Source organism: Microcaecilia unicolor, chromosome 8, assembly GCF_901765095.1.
Source record: "Microcaecilia unicolor chromosome 8, aMicUni1.1, whole genome shotgun sequence".
NCBI lineage: Eukaryota > Metazoa > Chordata > Amphibia > Gymnophiona > Siphonopidae > Microcaecilia > Microcaecilia unicolor.
In genome coordinates this window covers 136,195,361-136,223,053 of record NC_044038.1, presented here as the reverse complement: position 1 = coordinate 136,223,053, position 27,693 = coordinate 136,195,361, and positions in this window count along the sequence as shown.

Here is a 27,693-nt window from a genome sequence, read left to right as displayed (position 1 = left end):
TATTATCTACAATGACACCTAGATCTTTTTCTTGAGCCCTGACCTCCCAAGGTGAACCCTAGCATCAGGTAACTATGATTTGGATTATTCTTTCCAATGTGCATCACCTTGCATTTGTCCACATTAAATTTCATCTGCCATTTGGATGCCCAGTCTTCCAATTTCCTAAGGTCTTCCTGCAATATTTCACAGTCCGTTCGTATTTTAACAACCTTGAATAGTTTTGTGTCATCTGAAAATTTAATCACCTCACTTGTTGATCTGATTTCCATATAATTTATAAATATGTTAAATAGCACTGGTCCCAGTACTGATCCCTGTGGCACTCCACTGTTCACCCTCCTCCATTGAGAGAAATGACCATTTAACCCTACCCTCTGTTTTGTGTCCAATAACCAATTCCTAATCCATACCAGAACACTGCCTCCTATCTCATGACTATTTAATTTTCTCAGGAGTCTCACATGAGGAATGTTATCTAAAGCTTTCTGAAAATCTAGATACACTACTTCAACCTGCTCATCTTTATCCACATGTTTATTCACTCCTTGAAAGAACTGAAGCAAATTGGTGCGGCAAGACTTCCCTTGACTGAACCCATGCTGACTCTGTCCCATTAAACCATGTTTATCTAAGCGTTCCACAATTTTATCCTTTATAATAGTTTCCACTATTTTGCCCGGCACTGATGTCAGGTTTACCGGTCAGTAATTTCCTGGATAACACCTGGAACCCTTTTTAACAATCAGTGTCACATTGGCCACCCTCCGATCTTTAGGTACTCTGGACGATTTTAATGACAAGTAACATATTGCTGACAACATATCAGCAATTTAATGCTCGAGTTCTTTGAGTACCCTTGGATGTATGCCATATGGTCCAGGTGATTTACTACTGTTTAATTTCTCAGTTTGGCATCAATACATCTTCCAGGTTCACCCAGATTTCTTTCAGTTCCTCTGCATCATCACCCTTAAAAACCATTTCTGGTACAGGCAGATCTCTTACATCTTCTTCGGTAAAGACCGAAGCAATGAATTAATTCAGTTTCTCTGCTATAGCCTTGCCCTCTCTGAGCATCCTTTTTGCTCTTTCATGATCTAATGGTCCCACAGATTCCCCCGCAGGCTTTCTGCTTCTGATATACCTGAAAAAGTTGTTACTGTGAGTTTTAACCTCTGCAGCAAGTTTCTCTTTATATTCTCTTTTAACCTTCCTTATTAATGCTTTCCATCTGTCTTGCCAGTACTTATGTTGCTTCTTCATTTGGGTCTCTTTACCATTCTTTGAAGGACAATCTTTAGGCTCTAATAGCCTCTTTTACTTCACCTTTTAACCATGCTGGCTGTCATTTTCTCTTCTTTCTACCTTTGCAAATATGTGGAATGCATCTGGTCTGGGCTTCCAAGATGGTATTTTTGAATAATGTCCATGCCTGATTTAGTGTCCTAACCTTTGCAGCTGATCCTTTTAGTTTCGTTTTAACCATTTTCCTCATTTTATTATAGTCGCCCTTTCAATCAGCTACAGTAGATTTCCTTTGCGGGTTCATCCCAGATAGTAGCTCAAATTTGATCATGTCATGATCGCTGTTTGCCAGGAGACCCAACTCCGCCACCTCTCGCACTATGCCCTGCACACCACCAAGGACCAGATTCAAAATGGCTCCCCCTCATTGGTTCCTGGACCAGTTGCTCAAAGAAACAGTTGTTTATTACATCTAGGAATTTTATCTCCCTGGCACTCCCTGATGTTACATTTATCCAGTCAATATTGGGGTAATTGAAATCACATATAATAATAACAATAATATAATTCTACAATAATATTCTGTATCTCCAGAGATTGCACAAATCAGTTAAATACATAAAGTGAAGAAAAAAAAGACAATCTGAAAAAAAAAAGAGAGACACACCTACTAGAAAGATAAACCTTCATATATATAGGAGGCTCTTTACAATCATTGGTCATAAAAAAATCCACATTTTATGAAAATTTCAACGATTCCTGCTCTTGCAAAAATGACAAAATATCTATTGAACATACAGAATAAACTTAGAAAAGTGTTTTCAACAGAGTTGCTTAACTTAATATACACAGCACTGATCTCACATCTTATTTCATCCAAGATATTAATCAAAACTTGCAACTTCAAAAAAAAAAACTGGCCATTTTTTTAAGTGCCGGCAGATGAGAGGTTTTTTTTTTTTTTTTTTAAATTGCAAGTTTTATATCTTAGATAAATAAGATGTGAGATTCTTCTTCCCTGAAGCAGCCTGAAGTGGTGAACAGGGAACCCCTGTCAGGATTTAGAATATTTAAAAGTGAATTGGAATATATGGTCTCAAGATTAAAGAATAATTGTGCTTTCCAAGATAAGTACTATGTATATAGAGTTAAGCAACTCTGTTTCAAAACACTTTTCTAAGTTTATTTTGTATCTTCAATTGGTATTTTGTCATTTTTGCAAGAAAGGAATTATTGAAATTTTCATAAAAGTGGAGTTTTTGTTTACCAATGTTTTTAAAGAGCTTCCTTTATATATGTAGGTTTATCTTTCTAGTAGTTGTGTCTCTTTTATCAGATTGAGGTATTTTTTCCTCCACTTTATTTATTTGTTAACTTATTTGTGACATCTCTGGGGATACAGAATAATATTGTAGAATAATATTGTTATTATATGTGATTGAATTCTACAGATTCCTTATATTAGAGGTAATTGAAATCGCCCATTATTACAGTGTTGCCCAATTTGCCAGCTTTCCTAATCTCTGTAAACATTTATTCATCTGTCTGTTCCTTCTGTCCCTGAGGATGGTAGTACAGCCCTTCAAGAATACTCCTTCCCTTTACACATGGAATTTCTATCCATAATGATTCCACACTGCTATCTGTTTCATGTGGAATATTTATTTTATTTGTCTCAATTCTGTCTTTAACATATAGCGTAACCCATAGGCGGTCGGTGGCCCAACTGTTTGGGGAGGCTAAAGGGGGCGGGCTTAGGGGTGGGGCCAGGGGCAGAGTTTACCTCCATAACTATCTGACAACACACAGAAAAAAATAAGTAAAAATAATAGTCACAATTAATACCTTTTATTAAATTTAGATATTAGATATGTATCATATGTCAAAGAATAAAGTGGTTGCTCAAAGCATATACTAACCACAATCGCTCAACTGCAAAACACTATGCACAACTTTGTGCAAAAACACACACAGAACCTTACTGTACCATAAATATTACACTGGGCAGAATCTAATACACCAATATACCAATATACCACCCATACGGAAAATGCAGACCGTCAACAATATGAAACAAGGGATCATAATATCACAATTCTCATGTAGAGCCATTGAACATCCTTTTAGGGTGGATAGTGTTCACAATGAGCTCCTTTTATTAACGACCATATGTAGATCCTTCAAGAGGTAGTGTGTCATGATTTAGGCTCTAAAACCCTTTCTGATGTTTTGGTGCCACACAGGCCAATACACAATCTCTCCACCGTAAAACACTATACACAAACTTGTGCAAAAACACACTCATAACCTTACCAAACCATAACAGCACTAATTCCAAGGACAGGACGAGCACAACCTTATGCGTGGAAAGGCAGAACTGTAATTATACCAGGCTCTAAAACACCAATACACTACCTCGTAAAAAAAAACAAGACAAAAGGGCTGCAATGCTACACGCTAGCAGGATACTGCACCTTGATCACGCCATGAAAAAACACATGACACAACAGATATGAAGGCAAAATACTGAACTGGAAAGTTACCTCAAGAAGTCAGACTCAGCATGCAGCAATACTAAAAAAATTGAAACTTACATGCAAAATACCACAGATGCACATTTCCAAAATCTGACATATTCCAATTAATAAATTCTGAAATAAAATACTTTTTGTCTACCTTTGTTGTCTGATCATTTAGTTTTTCTATTAGTGTCTTCTGTTTTATGCATTTGAGATTTTTTCTCTCACACCATGTCCCTTTTTCAGATCTTATTTCCATTTTGTTTCTTCAAGACGCCCAACTCCTTTCTTTTCTTTCTCTCTTCCTATATCTGTCTCTGACACTGATCTTTGTTTCTCATCTATGTTTTTATCCCTCCTCCAGTCCTCAGTCTCCCTCCACTTACCTCTCTAGTCCTCCCATTTTCATGTCTCTCATTCTTTGTCAGCCTCCTATTCCCTTGTCTTCAGCTAATTTTAGTTGCCCATTTCCACTCTTTGTGCTCATCCTCTTCCTAGACTCATCTACATTCATCTGCCTCTCATCCCTTCACCAACCAGTTTCTTCCTCATCACTCATCCTCTCTCCACCTTCAGTTCCTGACTTACATCACACTCCTACCCCACTTTTACTTCCCCATTTCTAACCTCTCACACCTCCATGAATAACTTCTCTTACCCACTTAATAGCCCTCTGCCTCTTTCTTTTCATCCCTGTGTAATCTGAGGTTAAAAAAAAAAAAGAGGGAAAAAAAGTTACTGTCCTTCTGATGGCTGCAATTTTTTTGAAGGATGGCTAGCAAGAGAGAGAACCCTGGGAGCACAACTGGCTTTGGAGGTTGCTCTGTAGCTGTGTGGTTGAGGTGGAAGCCAGCAGAAGACTGTCAGTGTCAGCACAAAGAGAAGGTAGTGAAGGCAACAGCCACAAACCATGGCAGCGACGTCAATCAAGAAAAAGACATTACAGGCTCGCCTCCAGCTTCTCCCTTCACACAGTGTTCCGCCCTCGCGGAAAGAGGAAATGCATCATCGCAGAAGGTGGGACACTGTGTGAAGGGAGAAGCTGGAGCCGGAGGTGAGCCTGTAGTGCCTTTTTCTTGATTGACATCGCTGGGAAGTAAAAGGTTAAAGCGCGCGTGGAGGGGGGGCGAAGGGAGGAGGAGGGCTGCCGATCGGGAAGCTGGCGAGAGTGGGAAGGAAGGAGGGAGAGCTATCTGGCAAAAGCGCTGCATTTGTGAGGGTAGCAGCCAAAGGAAGTCCAGGATTGGGCTGGGGAGGCTTAGCCTCCCCAAGCCTCTTATACGGGGCGCCTATGGCGTAACCCTCTCCAGTTTGATTCTCTCTATCATTGTGATAGAATTTGTACCCTGTTAACACAGTGTCCCATTGATTGTCAACTTTCCACCAAGTCTCTAAGATGCTTATTATATCTACCTAATCATTTAGTGCTATATACTCCAACTCTCCCATCTTATTTTTTAGGCTTCTAGCATTTGTACAGGCACTTCAAATTGTGTTTTTCCTTGAATCTACAAGCTGCTTAGAAGTTGAAGGGGATACTGTGCATCTTTTATCCTGCCCTCTCATTAAGCACACCTGGCTTACTTTCAGCAATGTTATCAATAGAAATCAAACAAAATAAAACATGGAAAAGAAAATAAGATGATACCTTTTTTATTGGACATAACTTAATACATTTCTTGATTAGCTTTCGAAGGTTGCCCTTCTTCGTCAGATCGGAAATAAGCAAATGTGCTAGCTGACAGTGTACTGTATATAAGTGAAAACATTCAAGCATTACTATGACAGTCTGACAGGGTGGGAGGATGGGGGTGGGTCGGAGGTATGCATGGGGACATCAAAGCATATCATTGATATTCTAACAGGATGGGTGTGGATAGGTGAGGGGTGGGGTGATCAACAGAGACATACAGCTTTATGGTTTATAATGGGTTAGAAACCCCAGATCCTTGTTAAGTCCTTTCTGTTGGGTGTTAAAATATTCAATCATTCTGACTTCAAAGGTCTTACATTCTTGTATGGTTTTAAAGTTACCTTTCAGTATTCTCACTGTGAAATCACTGGTACAGTGTCCTGGTTCTGTGAAGTGCTGTCCCACCGGGGTGGGGGCCCTACTGGCTCATGTGATGTCTATGTAAATTGAATCTTGTCTTAAGCATCTGGCCTGTTTCTCCAATATAGCATCCTTCATTACATTTTTTACACTGAATGATATATACCACATTGGAAGATGAGCAAGTGAAAGATCCCTTTATGTTGAATATCTTTCCTTTGTGGATGACTTTGGGGTCCTGTGAAATATTTTGGCATAGTTTGCAACTGGATAAATTACAGGGAAGTGTGCCCTTCTGTTCCTTTTCAGTCTGTGATGGAAGTTTGCTTCTGATTAGCTTGTGTTTTAAGTTGGGTGGCTATCGGAAGGCCAGTACTGGTGGGGATGGGAATATCTCTTTCAGTAATTCATCCTCCTGGAGTATAGGTTGTAGATCTCTTATGATTTTCCTCAGTTTTTCCAGCTCTGGAATCCCACAGACAGAATCCCCCTTGTAGTGACATACAATCCAGAGCTGGAAAAACTGAGGAAAATCATAAAATCTACAACCTATACTCCAGGAGGATGAATTACTGAAAGAGATATTCCCATCCCCACCAATACTGGCCTTCCGACAGCCACCCAACTTAAAACACAAGCTAATCAGAAGCAAACTTCCATCACAGACTGAAAAGGAACAGAAGGGCACACTTCCCTGTAATTTATCCAGTTGTAAACTATGCCAAAATATTTCACAGGACCCCAAAGTCATCCACAAAGGAAAGATATTCAAAATAAAGGGATCTTTCACTTGCTCATCTTCCAATGTGGTATATATCATTCAGTGTAAAAAATGTAACAAAGGATGCTATATTGGAGAAACAGGCCAGATGCTTAAGACAAGATTCAATATACATAGACATCACATGAACAATACAGCCAGTAGGGCCCCCACCCCGGTGGGACAGCACTTCACAGAACCAGGACACTGTACCAGTGATTTCACAGTGAGAATACTGAAAGGTAACTTTAAAACCATACAAGAACGTAAGACCTTTGAAGTCAGAATGATTGAATATTTTAACACCCAACAGAAAGGACTTAACAAGGATCTGGAGTTCCTAACCCATTATAAACCATAAAGCTGTATGTCTCTGTTGATCACCCCACCCCTCACCTATCCACACCCATCCTGTTAGAATATCAATGATATGCTTTGATGTCCCCATGCATACCTCCGACCCACCCCTTCCTCCCACCCTGTCAGACTGTCATAGTAATGCTTGAATGTTTTCACTTATATACACTGTCAGCTAGCACATTTGCTTATTTCCGATCTGACAAAGAAGGGCAACCTTCGAAAGCTAATCAAGAAATGTATTAAGTTATGTCCAATAAAAAAGGTATCATCTTATTTTCTTTTCCATGTTTTATTTGTTTGATTTCTATTGATAACCTTAAGAGTGGACTAACATGGCTACCACACTCCTCTACTTTCAGCAATGTTGAAACCTCTCTACTGGGATTCCCTAAATGTCCTGTTTCAATAGTATCCTTCAAAGATACTCCACACCGAACCATGCACTCCTGCACATCTGTCCCCCCCCCCCACCCCCATTCTAGTTTAAAAGCTGTTATCCTTTTTAAAACTTAGCGCCAGCAGCCAGCTTCCATCCTGGTTAAGATGGAGCCCATCCTTTTGAAACAGTATCCCTCTTTCCCAGAATGTTGCCCAGTTCCTAACAAATCTAAATCCATCATCCCTGAACCATCGTTTCAACCACACATTGAGACTTTGGAGCTCTGCTTGCCTTTTGGGTCCTGCACGTGGAATGAGAAGCATTTCTGAAAATGCTACCCTAGAAGATCTGGACTTCAGCTTTCTACCTAAGAGCTTAAATTTGGCTTCCAGAACCTCCCTCCCACATTTTCCTATGCCATTAGTACCCACATGTACCTATGGTAAATATAAGCAGTTTTCAAAAGCCCATTTACAGGCATAATTACTACCCAGCACTGCAGCATTAATATATATTAACACTAGTAAAAAAGGCCCGTTTCTGTCAGAAATGAAATGCTAGCAAGGTTTTCCTCGGAGTGTATGTTTGAGACAGAGTGTGTGTGAGAGATGGAGTGTGTATGTCAGAGAGAGAATGAAAGAGAGAGAGAGAGAGAGAGAGAGAGAGAGAGAGAGAGTGTTTGTGTGAGAGAGAGAGTGTGTGAGAGACAGAGTGTCTGTGTGTGTGAGACTGTGTGTGTGTGACAGAGAGATAGAGTGTGATACACAGAGAGTGTGTCAGAGAGAGTGTATGTGAGAGACAGAGAGTGAGTGTGTGCCCCACCCCCTCTCTCAGAACCCCTCCCCCCCTTTATGGTCTGAGGACCCCCTTCCACCCCCACCTCTCTGGTCTCAGGCCCCCTCTCATCCCGTCCCTCTCCCCTGCCCCCCCTGCAGCCACCCATGTCCAGCAACCCTCCTCTCCCCTGCCCCCCTGCAGCAACCCATGTCCAGCGCCCCTCCTCTCCCCCTGCCCCCTGCCCCCCCTGCAGCCACCCATGTCGAGCACCCCTCCTCTCCCCCTGCCCCCCCTCCAGCCACCCATGACCAATGACCCTGCTCTCTCACCTGCCTCCCCTCCAGCCACCCAGGTTGTGTAGCGAATTCTTTGGGGCAAGCAGGAAAGATCCCCGGTCCTGCCTGCCTGCTGCTGGCACTGGCACTGACCCTCCCCCCGCTGCCGGATCACTGTTCAAATGGCCGCCGAGACTTCCAATAGCGGACTCACGAGACTTTTGCTGTAGTCTTGGAGGCCGCCCTTGTAAGTGTCAGCGGCCATTTTGAACTGTGATCTGGCAGCAGGGGAGGGTCAGCGCTAGCACCAGCAGCAGGCAGGCAGGACCGGGGATCTTTCCTGCCTGCCCCAAAGAATTCGCTACACAACCTAGGTGGCTGGAGGGGAGGCAGGTGAGAGAGCAGGGTTGTTGGACATGGGTGGCTGCAGGGGCGGCAGGGGGAGAGGAGGGTCGCTGGACATGGGTAGCTGCAGGGGGACATGGGAGAGAGGGTCGCTGGACATGGGTGGCTGCAGGGGGGAAGGGGAGAGAGGAGGGTCACTGGACATGGATCAGCTGTGAGGCATGGAATGTTTTTTTTTCTTTTTTCGCGGGTTCTGAAGTTCACAGCATAATTGCAACGGTGACATCAGCCTGAATACGGAGCCTAGCTCAGCAACTCCAAAGGAGCCACGGACACAGGAAGCAAGATTAGAACATTGGAGGTGAGAATTATTATATAGGATTGTCAATGCATGTTATTAGTAACTAGGTCTGAGTGCATAAAATGGGACTTACACTAGCATAACATATGTAAAACCTGTTTGACCATACTTACAATTTTAATTACTCATTTTTCCAAATGGAAATTCAAGGTGAGTTACAAACAGATACAGAAGTTATTTCCCTGTCCAAGTGGACTTACAATCTAAGTTATACCTGAAGCAAAGAGTATGAAGTGACTTGTTCAAGGTTGCATGAAACATTTTGAAAATTGACACTAATAGGACTTAAACCACACAAATTAGAGATGTACACAGAGAGAGAGAGAGAGAGAGAGAGAGAGAGAGACAGAGACAGAGACAGAGAGACAGAGACTAAATAATTTCCTTGCATGAGTTTTATAGTGGGTTCTGCTCAAGCTATGGTATATACATTATCATGTTTGTTAATATATGCATGACCAACATCTAATATTGGGGAGATGAAATTCAATGAGTTTGTTTGTATTTTCAGTAACAAGTAATGGCAAGTAGTCAGAAACACCTGTCAATATTTTATTCACTTTACTGTCTAATTTAGATTTGTTAAGAAGCATTTGTGCAGTCTTACTCCATAGGTTTCAGTAGGGGAAAACAGTTAGGTAAACCTTCTTCATAAGAAAGAACTTAAAAATTGACAATTAAAGAGAAAAATTCAATTCAGGTCTTATATACTACTAATATCCCCTGTTTAGGGTTCAGTGTGGTTTACAGCTTAGGTGGGACAAACTGGTAAAATAAGCAAGTACATTCTTGTTTATAGGTAGGACATTATGCGAAAACAGTCTTGTTGGTTAAATGTTACGTTATGTGATACTTAAGGTGTGATCATGGGTTGTTTCCATTAGATAGTCTTATAGTCCATTTGGGGACTTAAAGGGTTTATGTTTGTTATGTAGTAGTCTTTGGGAAGAGGCAGCTTTTATCCATATCCGGAACTGAGGACTCTAATCTAATTGCCAGAGGGGAGAGTTCCAGAGAGAGATACCTGATACGGTGAGTTGAAGACCTTCTGAAATTGAATTCCCTTATGGAACAGTGGGGCTAGAATTAATTGTACTTTCAGCCTTTTCAGTGGACAATACAGATAGATGAGATATAATCAACAATTCAGAGGTAGCACTTTGAAGGATCTGGTAGATTAGGCAGGCAACTTTAAACTTAATTCTTTCGGCCATAGGTAGCCAATGTGGCTTGACAAGGTATGTTGACATATTAGTATATCTGTTCAATTTGATCTTGCTGCTGTGCTCTGTATAATCTGTAGATTATTTTGATATTGGTTTTTAAATACCAAAGAATAAGATATTACAGTTATCCAGATGTGGTAGGATCAGCATTTGGACCAAAAGCGCAAAGGCTTTTTGATCAAAGAATGACCTGATTAGACGTAGTTGTCTCATCTTAAATATTGTTTTCTTCCATAGTAGACTGTTGTGGGATGAGAAAGGATGACCCCCAAGTACTTTAGCTTCTGATTCAACTGAGAAGGTTCTGTTGTTGGGTAGAGTTATTGATGTTGGGACTTCAGTTCCTTGATTCTGGAACCATAAGATCTTCATGTTTTGCACGTTCAATTTCATTTTGTTTTCAGAAGCCCAGGTTTGAATAGTATTCATCTCGGTTGTTATGGACTGGGCTGGATCTTTATGTGAGGATATCAGTGGAAGGAGGAGCACAGTGTCATCGGCATATGATAGCTCTGCTGTGTGCAGTTCTGAATCCAAATTCTGAATGATGTACAGAATGTGTCTAAATATTAAGTAAGTTGTTTGCTAGCGTAGGATTCAATTATTTTTGTAAAGAGGTGAATGCTCGCCACTGGGCGACAGTTTGCTGTCAAGGTTGTATCTAACCCTGGGCCCTTCAATAGTGGTGCGAGAACAATTTTGCCCATGTCTATGGGAAGAAAGCCTAGTTGAAGTAGCTTATTAAGGCAGTCTGCTAGCCATTGAACCACTTCTGGTCGTGCTGTTTGGAACAGGAATTCTGGGCATTAATCCAGTTCGCAGTGTGAATGAAAGTATTTTAGTAGCAGTGTTTTTGCTTCCTCAAATGATAGCAGTGGAAAAGCTTCCCATATTTGATTTGTATTAATTCCCTGATTTGGGTCTGGTCATGGACAGGTTCCTGGCCTTAAGAGTTTTAAGGTTTCCTCTGTTGGGATGCTTTTGTCCAGACCAAATCTAATCTGATTTGATCAATCTTGTTCTCAAAAAAGTCTACTAATTCTTGTGCAGAAGGGGTAGCTTGAAGCGATTTGTTGGTATGGTTGGTAGTGGTTAGACTTCTGACTGGGGTGAATAGTTTTTTATTGGCAAGGTTATCCTGACCAACTAAACAACTGTAATATTTTTGTTTGGAGTCAGCTATTTTTAGTTTATAGTGTCAAAATGCATATTTCCATTTGGATCTATCGACTGTTTTGCTTTTTCTCCATTGTTTTTCAAGATGTCTACATTTCTGTTAGCTGTGATAGCTCTTCAGAGTACCAAGGTGATTTTCAAATTGTCCTGATGCTTTTGGTAGTTACTGGGGCAATTTTATCAAGTACTGATTTAACTGCATTGTCCCAGATTGATTTTATCGATTCTTGTGTGGGGATTTCAGGTGTGAGGGAGCCTATTAACTTGGTCCAGAAGTTGGATTATAGAATTTTCCCTCTGGAAGTTATCAGCTAAAAAGGATGGTGCTTAGACTGAGTCGTCAAGTGGATGTTAATAGTGATGTTAACACTTAATGCCGTTAACGGTAAAATGTAAGCCACATTGAGCCTGCAAAAAGGTGGGAAAATGTGGGATACAAATGGAACAAATAAATAAATAAATGTCTAGCTGGAAGTGGTCAGACCATGGTATTGGCTGCCATTTGAATGAGTTGATCAGGTTGTTGGGGTGTGAAGTAAGAAAATCTAGTATGTGGCCTTGCTCATAAGTTGCACCTTCCGTAAACATGGTGAGCTCACTTATCTTCAAGAATGATTTAAAATATTTAACATTGGTATCCATTTCATTCTCTAGGTGCATGTTCAGGTCTCCTAGGACCACTATTCTAGGGAATTGGGGGATGAGTTGACTTCTAATGTTGTGGGTTCAGCTTTGGACCAGGTGCCTGGCATATGGTAAATGAGAAGTAGTGCAATTTGGTTGCCTTTTTTGGACTCATCATGGAGTTTGCATAGCATATATTCCAGTTCTGGGAACACCCCTGAACCGACAATGTGATATGTGTAGAAAGCTCTTGTAAATGAGGGCTTTTTTTTCTTAATCTTGGAGACTGAAGGAGGTCATATCCTGGTGGGTATAAGTGGGGCTATTGGGTTCCATAAACCATGTCTCAGAGATGAATAATAAGCCTAGGTCAGAAGATTCAAGGAGATCCCTTATTAGTAATTTACCATGGATCTAGCATTGACATAAATTCCTGGTACCGGCATTGGGTAATTGGTTTGTTTGGACAGGTTCAGCAGAGATCAGGTTTTAGGACATACAAAAGGCTTCAGTGCATTTTGCCGAGAGTTAGGCTTTGTGCATAGACTGTGGTCTCGCATGTGATTGACAGTGACTCAGTTATTTACTGGTTTTTGGTTTTCTAGGCAATTTGAATACAACAGCAATTGGACTACGGCCTGTGTTATCAGATAGGGTGCCTACCATCAAACCCAAGAGGGCTAGGCAGAGTATTAAAAGCCACTTCATGGTGACACTTAACTCTATTTGGCAAGTCTTGGAGTCTCTTTGCAAAATCTGTTCTGGAATGTTCCTACTATTCAGATGAATTCTACTAGATTGCAAGCTTTGGAAGAAGGTTTTACAGCATCTAAGGTGAAATCTGAAGATTTGGGTCTTCAAGTTCAACAGATGAAGCAAACTTGTTCTTCTGCAGGAAAGATGATTCTTCATCAAAAGGTAGAAAATTTTGATAACTTCACCAGGCTCTTGAATGTCCCTCAGATAACATACATTACATCTGGACTTATATTCTGCTACCACCTTTCAGTTCTAAGCAGGTTACAAACATCTGCAATGTCATTCCATAATCTAGCTGCTTGTACGGCCAAATATTTGTCAAAAAGCACTAGTCTCCTCTTAACCTTAACAGAGAAATGTCAGAATTTCTCAGAAATTTACACTGTATAACAGAAAGACTTTTAGAAGAATATTATGGAGAATGGTGTTCAGGAATTAGAGACACTTGATGTATGAAAACGTTTAAATAAAAGTCATCTTCATTGCCCTCTTTTGGGATTATTTAAAAACAAATTCTGTGGATAAGTGTTATGCATTGGGTAAATCTCTCTTATCTGTACCTTTCTCCTCCACTGCCAACTCCAGACTCTGTCCCTTTTATCTTGTTGCACCATACACCTAAAATAGACTTCCTGAGTCAGTACATCATGCTCCATCTCTGGCCGTCATCAAATCTAGGCTAAAAGCCCACCTTTTTAAGGTTGCTTTTAACTCCTAACCCGTATTCACTTGTACAGTATCCATGCCTGTTTTATCATTCCCACCTTAAGTATTTCCCTTATTCCTTATGTGTCCTGTTTGCCTTGATTAGATTCTAAGCTCTGTCAAACAGGGAATGTTGCATCATGTTCAGGTGAACAGTGCTATGTACAACTAGTAGCACTATAGAAATTATAAGTATAGTAGTAGTAGTATCTCCACCCAACCAAGACATCTAAAAAGTGTGAAACATATATAGAAGATAAATGTTGACCGCACAAGATGCTGCCATGATTAACATGGAAATCAAGATTGTTCTAAATGTCTACAGAAAATGACTCTTCACAGGCAAACATGTGCATGCCCTGCCCCTACATGTGTAGTAACTACCATCTGCAAGGTACCCTCACCCTGGAAGTTGCCCATCTAGTACTTGCATGGAAAAACATCTAGCTGGGTTCCAGTGGTGGCACTAGATATGCAGCACTATCTGTATAGCGCTATTTATACAGGCTCCGGCTACAGCAGTAAATATCTAGATACATGCAGCACATAGATGACCTGGACAGCCACACACAATCAGCCCAAATTTAGAAGAGATTTATAAGTTTATGTAATTTTATATGAATTATATGTAATCACTAAGAAACCCTTCCTCCACTTTGTGCATTGCTTTATGCTGAAAAGTCCATCTGACCAGTGAGTAATTGCTATTCCCTTGAACTTGGTTCATTCTGTATGGCAGTGAATAAAAGTCATTCAGCATAACAGTGGTTGTCTCCAGTTTTTCAAAGAGCCAAGGAAACTAGAGGAGTGCTAAGAAAGTTCTGTTGTGAGAATCTGCTTACTAAAATCAGGGGTGATTTTACATCAGGGGTGAATTTTTCTTCAGGAAAGGAAACAGAGTAATACTGGCAAAATGGGATTCGGAACAGAAAAAAAGCCTGGGGCAAAGCCTTTTGTACTATTCCAGAGTGTAAGTAATAATGGGGGTCTTTTACTAAGCAGTGGTAAGCCCAATGCAGGCTTACCGCTCGCTAAGCCAGAAGTACCAGGGGCTACCGCAGCACATCAGTGGTAGTTTCCACCCCCAGCGTATGGCATTTCTGGCGCTAACAAAATATTTTTGTAGCACCAGTGTTTACCTTACAGTAAGTGGGCAGTGCTGCATGCTGCCTGGTTACTACTGGGTTAGCTCAGGAGCCCTTACCGCTATCTCAGTGGGTGGCAGTAAGTGGTCGTTCTTAAACAGCCTTTTACCCGCTGCAGTAAAAAAGTGCCTTACCATGCACCAAAAGCACGCACTATGCCAGCACAGGCCCCCTTTTGCTGCAGCTTATTAAAAAGGACACCTCTGAGAAACAGCCTGAAAGAGAATGCAATTCATGATTAAATAAGTAACACAGAGACAGTTCTGGGGAAAGGATGGGTTCAGAATACCCGTAAAGCTGCAGTTCTTTCTAGTAATTTGATAAAGATGGTATAAGAGACATGGCCTGTGTTAGAAGGAAGCAAAGTGAGTCATCTTGAGTCATGCAATGAATTAAGGAAATGTTATGTGTTGCAAGGTGTTTTCTTCACTAGCATAGCAGGGGTCTTTTGGTGAATCATCTTTTAACTGAGTAATGTGTAATTAGCAATGGTCTAGTACAAGGGTTCTCAATGTAGTTCTTGGGACACACCAAGCCAGTCTGTTTTCAAGAAATCCACAATGAATATGTATGAGAAATTTGCAAGCAATGCCTCCATTCTATGCAAATTAATCTCATACACATTCTTTGTGGGAATCCTGAAACCTGACTGGCTGGGTTGAGAACCCCTGGTCAAGTATCATCCCAAAATTATAGAACTGACTCCTGAAAAATATTTGTATAGTGCCAGATACATTGGCCTTATGCATGTGTGTGAAGATGTGGCTATTTTAAGCCCTATTGTTACATTGTAACAATTGCCAGTATCATGAATTGTAGCTAATGGCCTATGTGTATTCATTTTTTCCTTTGTGCAGTCAGGCTTTTGGGTCAAATTAAAATTGCTACTTGAGAGGGAGAGAAGTTTGTATACTATATATATATATATATATATATATATATATATATATATATTGTAGCTGGGTCTCCCTTCCAGGACCCAGCCAGGCTTGACCCTGCTTAGCTTCCTTTTTCACCCGACTGTTGCCTCGCTCCACACCACCTTGGCCTGTTCTGGGAACTCAGCGCCAGACCCCCTGAGAGCTTGCAGGACTTCCTCCTCTCTCTATTGTTTCCACAGAGGCTCAATCAAGGCAAAACGTTTATAGAAAAAAAAAATTTATTTTCTTGCTTCCATTCAGCATAGACACAAAAGGAAAACACCTTACTCCCAGGTTGTTAAGGTTTGCTACCAAAGTCTCATTCAGGGTTTAAACAGTCCATATAACTTCACTTTAGCCAAAATTACATCTTTTAGGGAACAGTACATTATCAGAAAGAAACCACAATAGTTTGGTAGGTTGCAGACCCAGACCTTTTCAGTATGAAACAGTTTACACAGTCTTTCTTACAGCACAGCTACACAGCTTTGGTCCCACCTGGTTCAGACTGGGTTTTCAATTGTGCCCAGCCCTCTTTCTCGCCCAGGGGCTGCACCTGTTTCCTCTTTAGTAGAGATCTCCCCCAGCGCCTCAGTCTCTCTCCTCTGGTCTTTCACCAGACTCTCCAAGGCCCAGCTAGCCACCCTCTTACAGCAGCTTTTCGGGTTTGAGCTAGAGCCCCATTCTCCATCTGTTCCTCCTCTAGTCCTTCAGTAACCTCCATTTTATCCTCCTCTTCAACTTCCCCCGCCCCCAACCTCTCCAGCTGGCCCTCATCACCTTCCTCAGAGACCATTTCCCAATCTTCTATCTCCTCTCCTAACTCTTGCACAGCCAGGTGGGGAAGAGAGGGATTCTGGGACTGGTAGTTCCTCCTCTTCTTCCTTAACCCGGCCAACCTCTCTGCCTCCGGTAGCGCAGTTTTCTGAATGTGGGTGTTGTGCACATGAAGTCTGCCCCGTTGGAGTTCTCCGGCTGCCTGCACCCCCCTTCTGCATGCCTTCCCGGATCCCCTTTCACCTGCTCTCTCACTATACAGGTACAGGCAAAGTCAGCAATGAGGGACAAGTACATACGGAAAAACTACTGAACAAGTAACACCTACCAAAGTAGAAGCCGAAGCATCGAGTCCAGGAAAAGCTCAGCTGATAAAGTGCTGGCGTCTGACATCAGCAGGAACCAACAGGGAGAAGGAGCTCAGCCATAGTACAAGAACAGGGGAAGGAGGAACCGGAAAACCAATAGGAGAAAAGCAAGGGAAGCCAGGCAGAGAGAGAGCAGACACAGGTGCATGGAAGCAAAGCAATTAAGGAGCCTACAACCACCGCTCTCTGAACAAACCCAGAGAAAAACTACACACACATGGCTCAGGGCAGTGCCAGTCAAGTGTGCGTGTTGACGGGACCCGTGCAGCCCGAGGACTCCGCTTGCGTTGAGGTAGGGGACATATCACTGACACAGTATAATTAATGTTAGCCCAGTGTAACTCGCTCATTAAGGCTATTTGTGGAACAGGCAGAACTGAACAGGGACCATTCCTAAACAGGCCGGATTCTATAAACGGTGCTCAATATTAGGTGTCGGGGAAAAAAATCGGCAGTAAACACTATTCTGTAAAGAGTGCATGCTCTTTATGGAATAGTGCATAAGCGCAGATCTCATGCCTAACTTTGGGTGCCAGACTTAATTCTACTGATATCTGGTGTAAATGCTGGTGCCGAAGTTAGATGCACTGACCCAATATTCTATAACTATGCATGCAAATTTTCAGAACGCCCCCGACACACCCATACTCCCTCTGTGGCCACACTCCCTTGTGAGATATGCACTATGGGAGTTAGGTGCTCTGCTTTATAGAACAGCACGCAGCAGGAGGTGCATGCAAATATTAATCAGTGCCATTTCACATCAATAAATTGGTTGTTAGCAAGTATTGTTGCCATTGAGCTTGTTATGTAAAGAGCATACATTTTGGGAGAGCACTGAAATTTGGACATGTGCTTCCAAGCTAAGGATCTTGGTCTAATGGATCTACATGCTGGGCACCCCCCACCCCCACACTCAGTACTGGGTCAGTTTTGCATTTGGTGAGCATTACTTTCCTGCATTAAAGTTCTTTTCTTTTTTAGCGCAAAATTTAATCCAGTAAAGACCCCATAGTAATTTTAGGGCCCTGCTTACTAAAGTGCACTAGCGTTTCTAAGGCACAGTAAAATTAGCACACAGTAAACACTAGAGACACCCATATATTCCTATGGGTGTCTCTAGCATTAGTGCATGCTAAAAACGCTAGCATGCCTATAGCGTGACTTAGTAAACAGGTCCCTTAGTTTCTAAATTGCTCTACTGTTACTACTATTGGTCATTTAGACTAGGGATGTGCTTTCAATAGAGCTTTTCAAAAAAACCCATAGGGGTCTTTTTACTAAGCCGCATTAGGTGCTAATGTGTGCCTAATGCACCAAACATGTAAGTTCAACTTGTTATTATTAGTTCTTTTGATATGGATCCCCTCCTTTTTTGATTTTGTGGATTGTTTTAGTATCCTTTACCTTTTGAAACACAAGGGTTTTTCTGTCTGTGATGAGAACCCCCTCCAATGTTAGAAGAGCACTACGGCTCTCAATGTGAAGATATATATATATATATATAACAAAAGTGTGACATGATGTGTAAAAATGTTGAAAATCAGGAAAAAGTTCCAAACTAACTAAAAACAAAGTAAAATGTTTTGCCCTGTGAGCATCTTCATTTATTTAGGCTCCAAGACATCTACAACATTGTAGAAATACATGAGAGCCCTTGCTCTATGGAGTTTACAATATAGTCAAGGTACAAGTCTTTTTCAGAAAAATGATTAAAAACCTCAAAGGTGGGTTAATATGTTAGTTTTTATCCCTTTACCTCAACACCAACACAATTAAACCTGTCTTTGTTCAACTACAAAGACCTATTTAAAAAGCTTACAGACCTATAATTTGTTAAACCTTCTAATAAATTGAAGCTGGGAATCATTTGAACCAGAAAATTGAGCCGCATCTCCTCCATGCTGCTGTTCACCTTCTGACTGCAAGTTAACAAGTTCTTTTTTCAGCAGGAAGGCAAAATTCACCATTTTTCTTACCCCTGTGTAGCTTTCCTAGACACTGATAGATGAATACATTTCTGGATGCTTCTTTAAGATTTTCAGTATCAAAACTGATGATTTACAAATGTTACTCGCCACCCTTTTCCATCAGGCTGTCAAAATGATTGTAACTTTCATGACATCTTGAGGCGATTGGGAAGGAGATGAGCAGAAATTTCAGCAAACAGGACTTCTGATGAAAGGATCATTCTTGTTTTATGATTCATTTGTTCCACAACACTGTGTTGGTGTTCTAAAATGGCTTGTCCTGGTAATTTTGCTTGTACAAGGTTCAGTGCTGATCTTGGTCCCACAAGTTGATGATTATATAGCAGTTTATGACTACTGATTTTGTAATTACCCAAACTTGTCTTGTCTCTCATGTAATGGATGTGTGGAAAAACCTTTGAGACAACAATTTGAAACAAGACAAAAATCATGATATAACATAATAATAATAATAATAATAATGTGAGCTTTCTTTACTGTGTGCAATTCTGATCACCTTATTTCATAAAAGATAGAACAGATCTAGAAAAGGTACTGAGAGAGGTAACCCAAATGATGAAGGGAATGGAATGGCTCACCTGTGAAGAAAGACTGAATAAATTAAGGCTCTTCATTGTGCATAAGAGATGAATGAAAGGAGACATGACAGAGTTCTTTAAAATGGAATGGGCAAATAAGGAAAGCTTCGTTATTTATTTATGCTGATTTGTGCACTGCGTATAGCCCGTATGTTGCACCCTTACCATATAGTTTTGATTGTTACATGTTTATTGGATATGTGGTAATTCGATGAAACAGAAATACTCTAAATATATAATAACTCAGAAGCAATGAATAGTTTTAATTAGTATAGTTTAGGATCATGTACAAAATAAGCCTGACTCCCTTCTGTGTTCAGGTTCAGAAAAAAGATTATTCAGTGCAAACACAAAAAAAGGCCTGGTTCTCTAACAGGCCAAACTATTCAGTCTCAAAAATATTTTTCTACGCAGTCTCTGGCACCTTATAAAAGAAACATGTTCTACCCTGCAGGCTGTAATGCTTCAAACAGTCCTGGGTTCTATCCTGGAGGCTCCCTCCTCTTCCCTCTGAGCCTCCCTGATTTCTTTAACTCCAATCTTTTACACTTCCTGGTTGGAAACCCCTCCCTTCTGGAAGGATTTTCCTATTCTTTTCTTGGGAGGAAGAGCTGGATTTTAAGAAGGACTGACTGTACAAGTCTCCTAAGACCTGTTACCTGAAAGTCTCAGTATCTTGCAGTTAACCTTGACATACCAGCACACCTGAAGTCTCTTTCTTTTCTGATATTTTCTTTATTGAATAACACAACAAAGTACTCACAGTCAGTAGTTCAGAAGTGCTGCCCCAGGGCACAGAGACTTCGTGATTCTGACAGTTGCTTCAGTGGATGGAGACAGAAATCTGAGAAACCCAGATAAAGTGCTACTAGACGTACGCACACAATATGGTTTGATATAAGGGCAAAGGCAGAGTGTGTACGCACAAAACTAAAAGTACTGGATTTCAGACTTACTGATTTTGATAAAATGGGGGAATACCTGAAAAAGTAGCTGTTGGAGTGGGAAGGCTTAGGAGAAGTGGGACATCAGTGGTTAAAGTTGAAGGCTGCTATAAATATGGCAACTGATCTTTACGCAAGGAAAGTGAGAAACAAGAAGCCTATATGGTTCTCCAACCAAGAAGCTGAAAAAATAAGAGCGAAAGAGGCTTTGCTCAAGAAATACAAAAGAATGCAATGAAAGGATCACGGAAAAGATTATCAGATTAAACTCAAAGAAGCGAAGAGGGAAATACAGCTAGCAAAAGCGCGAACGGAAGAAAAAAATGACTAAAGATGTAAAGAGAGGTGACAAGACCTTTTTCAGATATATTGGAGAAAGGAGAATAGATAGGAATGGAATTGCGAGACTGAAAGATAATGAGAGTGGTTATGTGGAAAGTGAGGAGGATAAAGCGAATGTGCTAAACAATTACTACTCTTCGGTGTTCATGGAGGAAAATCCTGGTGAAGGACCGCGATTGGCTGCTGAAGGAATATTTGGAATGGAGTGGATACTGCGCCGTTTACGGAAGAAAGAGTTTATAAACAGCTGGAGAATCTGAAGGTGAACAAAGCTATGGGGCCGGATGGGATACATCCCAACATACTGAAGGAGCTCAGAGAGGTCCTGGCGGGACCTCGTAAAGATTTATTTAATAGATCTTTAGAGACGGGAGAGGTTCCGCAAGATTGGAGACGAGCGGATGTGGTCCCTCTTCACAAAAGTGGAGACAAGGAAGAAGTGGGAAACTACAGACCGGTAAGTCTCACGTCGGTGGTAGGAAAAATAATGGAGTCGCTGCTGAAAGAAAGGATAGTTAACTTTCTAGAAGACAATGGGTTACAGGACCTGTGGCAACATGGCTTTACCAAAGGAAAATCCTGCCAAACCAATCTCATTGACTTCTTTGACTGGGTGACAAAAGAAATGGATGAAGGCCATGCGCTAGGTGCAATCTATTTTGATTTCAGCAAAACCTTTGATACGGTCCCCCACAGAAGACTCGTGAATAAGCTGAAAGGGCTGAACTTAGGACCGAAAGTGGTGAACTGGATAGAAAACTGGTTGACCGACATGTGGCAGAGGGTGATGGTAAATGGAATCCGCTTGGAGGAAAGGATGGTGAGCAGTGGGGTTCCTCAGGGGTCGGTGCTAGGGCCCATTTTGTTTAATATATTTGTGAGAGATATTGCTGAAGGGTTGGAAGGAAAGGCTTGCCTTTTTGCGGATGACATGAAGATAGCCAATAGAGTGGATACCCTGGAGGGAGTAGAAACAATGAGAAGGGATCTCCAAAAAATAGAAGAATGGTCGAGGGTCTGGCAGTTCAAATTTAATCACTAAAATCTATTAGGGTTCAAGTATCTCAAACTGGCGTAATTACCCCAACCACTTATACTTAACACCAGTAATTTATATTCCATCATTGCACTGCCCCTCCTGTCCTGCCTATACTAATAATGGATCAGTTGCTCTTAAACTGTTAATCCAAAAAAACAACTTGAATTTGTAGAAACTCAGACACTTAGCTTAACATGAAGTGCTGCAGGACTTGGACCACTTCCTTCAACCGTGTTTACATTCCATTATTTCATATATCAAGGATTCGGCTCATTTATTACATATTTTAGCGTCTTGTTCATTACCTACAGACATAAAAGTCATCTTAGCAACGTTGGACATTCAGGCACTGTACACCAACATTCCCCAAAGGGGAGTGATAGATGCCATAGAGGCCAGCGTACACAATTTGGAAATATCTCCAGATAAAAAATGATTTCTGCTGACCATAGCGCAATTGGTGCTACAACGCAATTATTTTTGATTTGAACAAACACATGTTTTACAGATCAAGGGAGTCACCATGGGGGCAACCGTTGCACCCACGGTTGCGTGCCTTTATATGTCAGAATATGAAAAATCTTATATCTACCCCTCGGAGTATCAGAAGAGCATAGTTATATGGCGCCGTTCCATTGATGATGTCCTACTCGTGTGGGATGGCAACAGAGCAGAATTAGAAGATTTTTTGAGGTACCTAAATGGATGTGACCCCAACATACAATTTGCATCGTGCATAGGGGATCAAAGTGTGGACTTTTTGGATATCCACATCACAATAGAACAAGGGAAGTTTAATACAACATTATTCAAAAAGCTCACTGACAGGAACACTATTCTTCATTATAATAGTTGTCATCCACTACCTCCGAAAAAGGAAATTCCGATAGGGTAATTCCTGCGAGCCAAAAGATTATGTAGTAAAGAAGAATCATTTAAACATCAAGCACATCTGATGATTAATAATTTCAACCAAAGAGGCTATCCCGGTAAAGTAGTCAAACAAGCCTACAAACGAGCAAGGTATGCACATAGACAATGGTTATTGGAACCACGGCCCTTAGACAACAGCTCCCAACATGCGGTACAGTGTGTGCTTCCATGTACCTCTCATGGGTCAAAATATCACAGATTATTCATAGGCATTTGCCGACTTTACAACTGCACTCACAATTTGAGAATAAACCTCGTATTGCTTATACCTGGGCACGTAATATGGGAGAGCGGTTATCCATATTTCGGTGCTTAAACCCACAGACAGAAGAACAAGATAGAGGACATACGAGGTGTCAACATTGTATTTATTGCAGGCATGCCATGGAGGTGCGCTTTGTGATCAATCCCAATACTATTTACGAGAGCGCACGGACTGTAATACATCACAGGTGGTCTATGTGATCCAATGCCCATGTCAGAAATGGTATGTGGGCCAAACAAAATGAAAAATTAAATAAAATATTGGGGAACATTAGAGCAACCTTCGGAACAAGAAAAGGGAAGCCCCTTTAGTAGACCACTGGGATCAATTTAAACATCAGGAATCAGAGTTGATGTAATATTATCACACATTCAATTACGGTGGGGGGGGGGGGGGGGGGTGTATCTGCAGTTTTGATTCGGGTGGAACAGCGGTTCATTTATCAATGGGACACGGTTCAGCCTAAAGGTTTAAATAAGGAAATAGATTGGTTAATTTAACTCAATTCAATTTAATAGATGCCAATAAGCCTCAGTATTGACCTTAGGTGGATTCTATACTTATCAGCTGGATGATATAAATACAGAGGATAAGGAGCATGCGTCAGAGACCTGATTGCACGGAGGAGAACAGATAGGGATCCCATCCCGGAGTGACCGCAAGTAAGGATTTAAAATTACCTTCCCCTCTGAACAGGAGTTGTTTTAACCCCTGCCCACCTGTAGATGCTCCCCTTGGGCCTATCTTTCAGTCTCTGGCAGTCTAGGGGTATATTTAAGGCATGAGTGATCCCTAGTCATTCCTGTCCATGCTGGGTCTGTTCTCAAAATGGCTGCCATGACCTCTAGAGGCAATCTTGTGAGACTGCCACAACAGGTCACGGCAGCTATTTTGAAAGTAGAGCTGACATGGACTAGAGCAACTGGGGATCACTACTGCCCTGACTACACCACAAGGGATTGTACGGTACGGCAGCGGACTGACATGGCTAGAAAATGGGATCCGAGGGGGCTGGGTGGATTTGGAAGGGCTCACAGGTAGGTGTAAGCAGGTTAGGTCAGGGATAGCAAATGGGAGGTAGTAAAAATTAGAAAGAGAGGGGTGGATGCAGGTAATAATGATAATCAGCATGGTCTGTTGATTCCTGTCTCCTGCAGTGAAACCTCACAGAGCTAAGACATTTTCTGGCATTCCTTCTGATATATGGATAATCCTTCCTTAGAGCTGTGGTTTTGGGCATTTCTGGTGCATCTCTAAACCTCATCCTCCCCTCATCCCAACCAGCCATGTAGTTAAGTGGCTTAATACACCTTTAGAGATAGGTTTCACAGCTAACACATTCTACAGATTATTAAGTTGTGTAAGCCCTCCCACCCCAGGGTTGACACTTCCTAAATAGTTTTCCTAAATACACTACTTATCTTCAATTAACTCTATCCAAATTACAGCTGTTTCTGTGAAGTAAACCATTCATTATCACAGTAAATCCCCAGCCTTCTGCTTGGTATCAGGTGCCTTTCCTGCTTTAAATAGAAAAGATCTCTGTTAACATATCCACTAGTTGTTACTTTCTATATATCTCTAAGGATATTAATTTACCTTCTCTCTCCCTTAAACTTCTTAATCAACCTTCTGGCACTGTTAGTAGTAGCAGCAGTGTTGAAAGGATAATCAAGAAATCATTGTCAATTAGCTGATACCCATAGATTGAGATCAGTTTTATTCTGGGTCTCTACTTTGTAAGATTAATCCATTGAATTAGATTTAGGCCCTCAACCAAACAGTACATCAGGGAAGAAAAGGAAAAAAAAATCCTATACCCTGAAGGAAAAAGCTAAATCTCTGAATCCCAAATAGATAAGGAAGTATATTGAATTCCACCCACAGAGTAAATCTGAACAGGTTCCATAGGCGGTCGGTGGCCCAACTGTTTGGGGAGGCCAAAGGGGGCGGGGTTAGGGGTGGGGCCAGGGGTGGAGCTTACATCCATAATTGTCTAACACACAGAAAAAAAATAAGTAAAAATAAAATAGTCACAATTAATACCATTTATTAAATTTAGATATTAGATATGTATCATATGACAAAGAATAAAGTGGTTGCTCAAAGCATATACTAACCACAATCGCTCAACTGCAAAACACTATGCACAAATTTGTGCAAAAACACACTAAGAACCTTACTGTACCATAAATACTACACTGGGCAGACCCTAATACACCAATATACCATCCTTACGGAAAATGCAGACCGTCAACAATATGAAGCAAGGGATCATATCACAGTTCTCATGTAGAGCCACAAAACACCCTTTTAGGGTGGATAGTGTTCACAATGAGTTCCTTTTATTAACGACCATATGTAGATCCTTCAAGAGGTAGTGTGTCATGATTTAGGCTCTACACCCTTTCTGATGTTTTGGTGCCACCTCAGTAAGGCCAACACACAATCTCTCCACTGCAAAACACTATACACAAACTTGTGTAAAAACACACTCATAACCTTACCAAACCATAACAGCACTAACTCCAAGGACAGGACGAGCTATAACCTTATGCGTGGAAAGGCAGCACTGTAATTACACCGGGCTCTAAAACACCAGTACACAACCTAGTGAAAAAAAAACAAAAAGGGCTGCAAATACTACACGCTAGCAGAATATTGCACCTTGATCACGCATGAAAAACACATGACACAACAGATATGAAGGCAAAATACTGAACTGGAAAGTTACCTCAAGAAGTCAGACTCAGCATGCAGCAAAACTAGAAAAATTGAAACTTACATGCAAAATATCACAGATGCACATTTCCAAAAGCTGACATATTCCAATGAATAAATTCTGAATAAAATACTTTTTTTCTACCTTTGTTGTCTGATCATTTAGTATTTCTATTCGCTTTGTTTCACGTCTGTGGCCATGACCACCCTCAGACTTACCTTATTTCTGGGGGTCAGCTTCTAAGCTGGCTTCTGCCTATCCTTTCTGGAGTAGTTTTCCTTCTGTGTGCTGGCTGCTTCCAGCATGGCTCTAATTACTCCACTCTACTGCACCTGGGGGTGCTGCCTGAGTTAGCTCTACCTCTGTCTCTAGCCTGGCTATGTTTGCTCCTCTGTGCTGCACCTAGGTATTCTAAGTATCTCTATGTTCTGTGTGCGCTCTGCCTGCTCCTTGGTTTATGCTCCTCTCACCCGCTGGTGGCCAGAGCCAGATGCTGCCATAGTTTGTCTTGCTGTTCCTACCCGTTCCAGACTTTAGCCCAGTCCGGTCCGGTTCTTCCAGGCTGCCGGACTTGTCTCTCTTGTTTGTGCCTGGACAGCCTTCATAGTTGCTTACTGATGGCTGCAGCTGCTCCTCAGGTGTTGAAGGGCTTTATTAATCACTTAGAGACTGCAGCCTTGGCCCTTGCTTCGTCTAAGGTCCCTGGTATGTTAAGAGTGCTCTGTGCACTGCTACCTTGTCCAGTTCAGTGTGAATTCCTAGCGTGTGACTAGTTAGCTTGGGCATAACTTTGCTTGTTAGCTTGTGTACAGCTTTACTAGTTCTCCTGTGTTTTGCTTAGAGTGAGTTTCTAGCTTGTGACTAGGTAGCTTGGGCATAGCTTTCTTGTTAACTTGTGTACAGCTTTACTAGTTTTCTTGTGTTTAGCTTTCTGGTTTTCCCGTGTGTGTTTTCCTTTCCTTCTGGAGCTTCAGCCCTAGTCCTGTCCGCTGCCAATACTCCTTGCTACTGGAGCTCCAGCCATAGCCTTGCTACTTGACCTGACCATTGCCTGAATCTGACTACTCTCTGCCTGCTGCCTGACCCAACTACTGCCTGAACCCGGATATTCTCTGCCTGTGGCCAGACCTGACTATTGCCGGAACCCAGACATTCCCTGCCTGTCTGCCTTGCTTTCGCCTACGTGCCTGGGGACACTTCTGTATCCTGATTCCTGTTGTTCCTGCTTACCAGTTCCAGTTCTGGTTTTCCTGTAAGCCCTGCCGGCTGCCCGAAGCTGAGGGCTCAACCCTCGGGGAACGGTGGCTAAGCGTAGGTGAAGCCTAGGTCCAGTGTGTTCCTGTCCAGCTTGTTCCGGTCCCGTGTGTTCCAGTCCAGTGGGCTCCACTCCAGTGTGTTCCAGTCCAGTGGGTTCCAGTCCAGTGTGCACCCGTCCGGTGCGTTCCAGTCCTGTGTATTCCAATGCAGAACTCTAGTCTGGGGTTCCAGTCCAGCCTTGCCTCGTCTCTGCTTTGAAGGTGACCTTGCCTGCCACTGCCGCTCCACAGTAGTGGTCCAAGGGCTCACAAACCCAGTGCTTCCAGGGAAGAAGCCTGACACTTTGGTCCCGGTGTCTTCTGTTTTATGCAGTGTCTTCTTTCCATTTGATATTTTTTTCTCTCACCATGTCCACCGTCCTCCTGTGTCCTTATGCATCCTACCATCTTGTAACCCTTTCTCCTGTTTCAGCATCTGCCCTCAAAGTGTTCCGATCCAGCCCTTAAATTCAGCAATTATCCCTCCATCTATATCCAGCATTTCTTCACTCCCCTCCCCTCCATCCATGTGCATCTGCTTCCTATGTCTTCCCTCCCCTCCATCCATGTGCATCTACTTCCTATATCTTCCCTCTCCTCCATCCATGTGCATCTACTTCCTATTTCTTCCCTCTCCTCCATCCATATCCATCTACTTCCTATGTCTTCTCTCCCCTCCATCCATATCCAGAATCTCCTCACTCCCCTCCATCCATGTGCATCTCCTTCCCTCCCCTTTATCCATGTCCAGCATTTCTCCTCTCTCCCTTCCCCTCCATGTGCATCTCCTTCCTTTGTCTTTCCTTC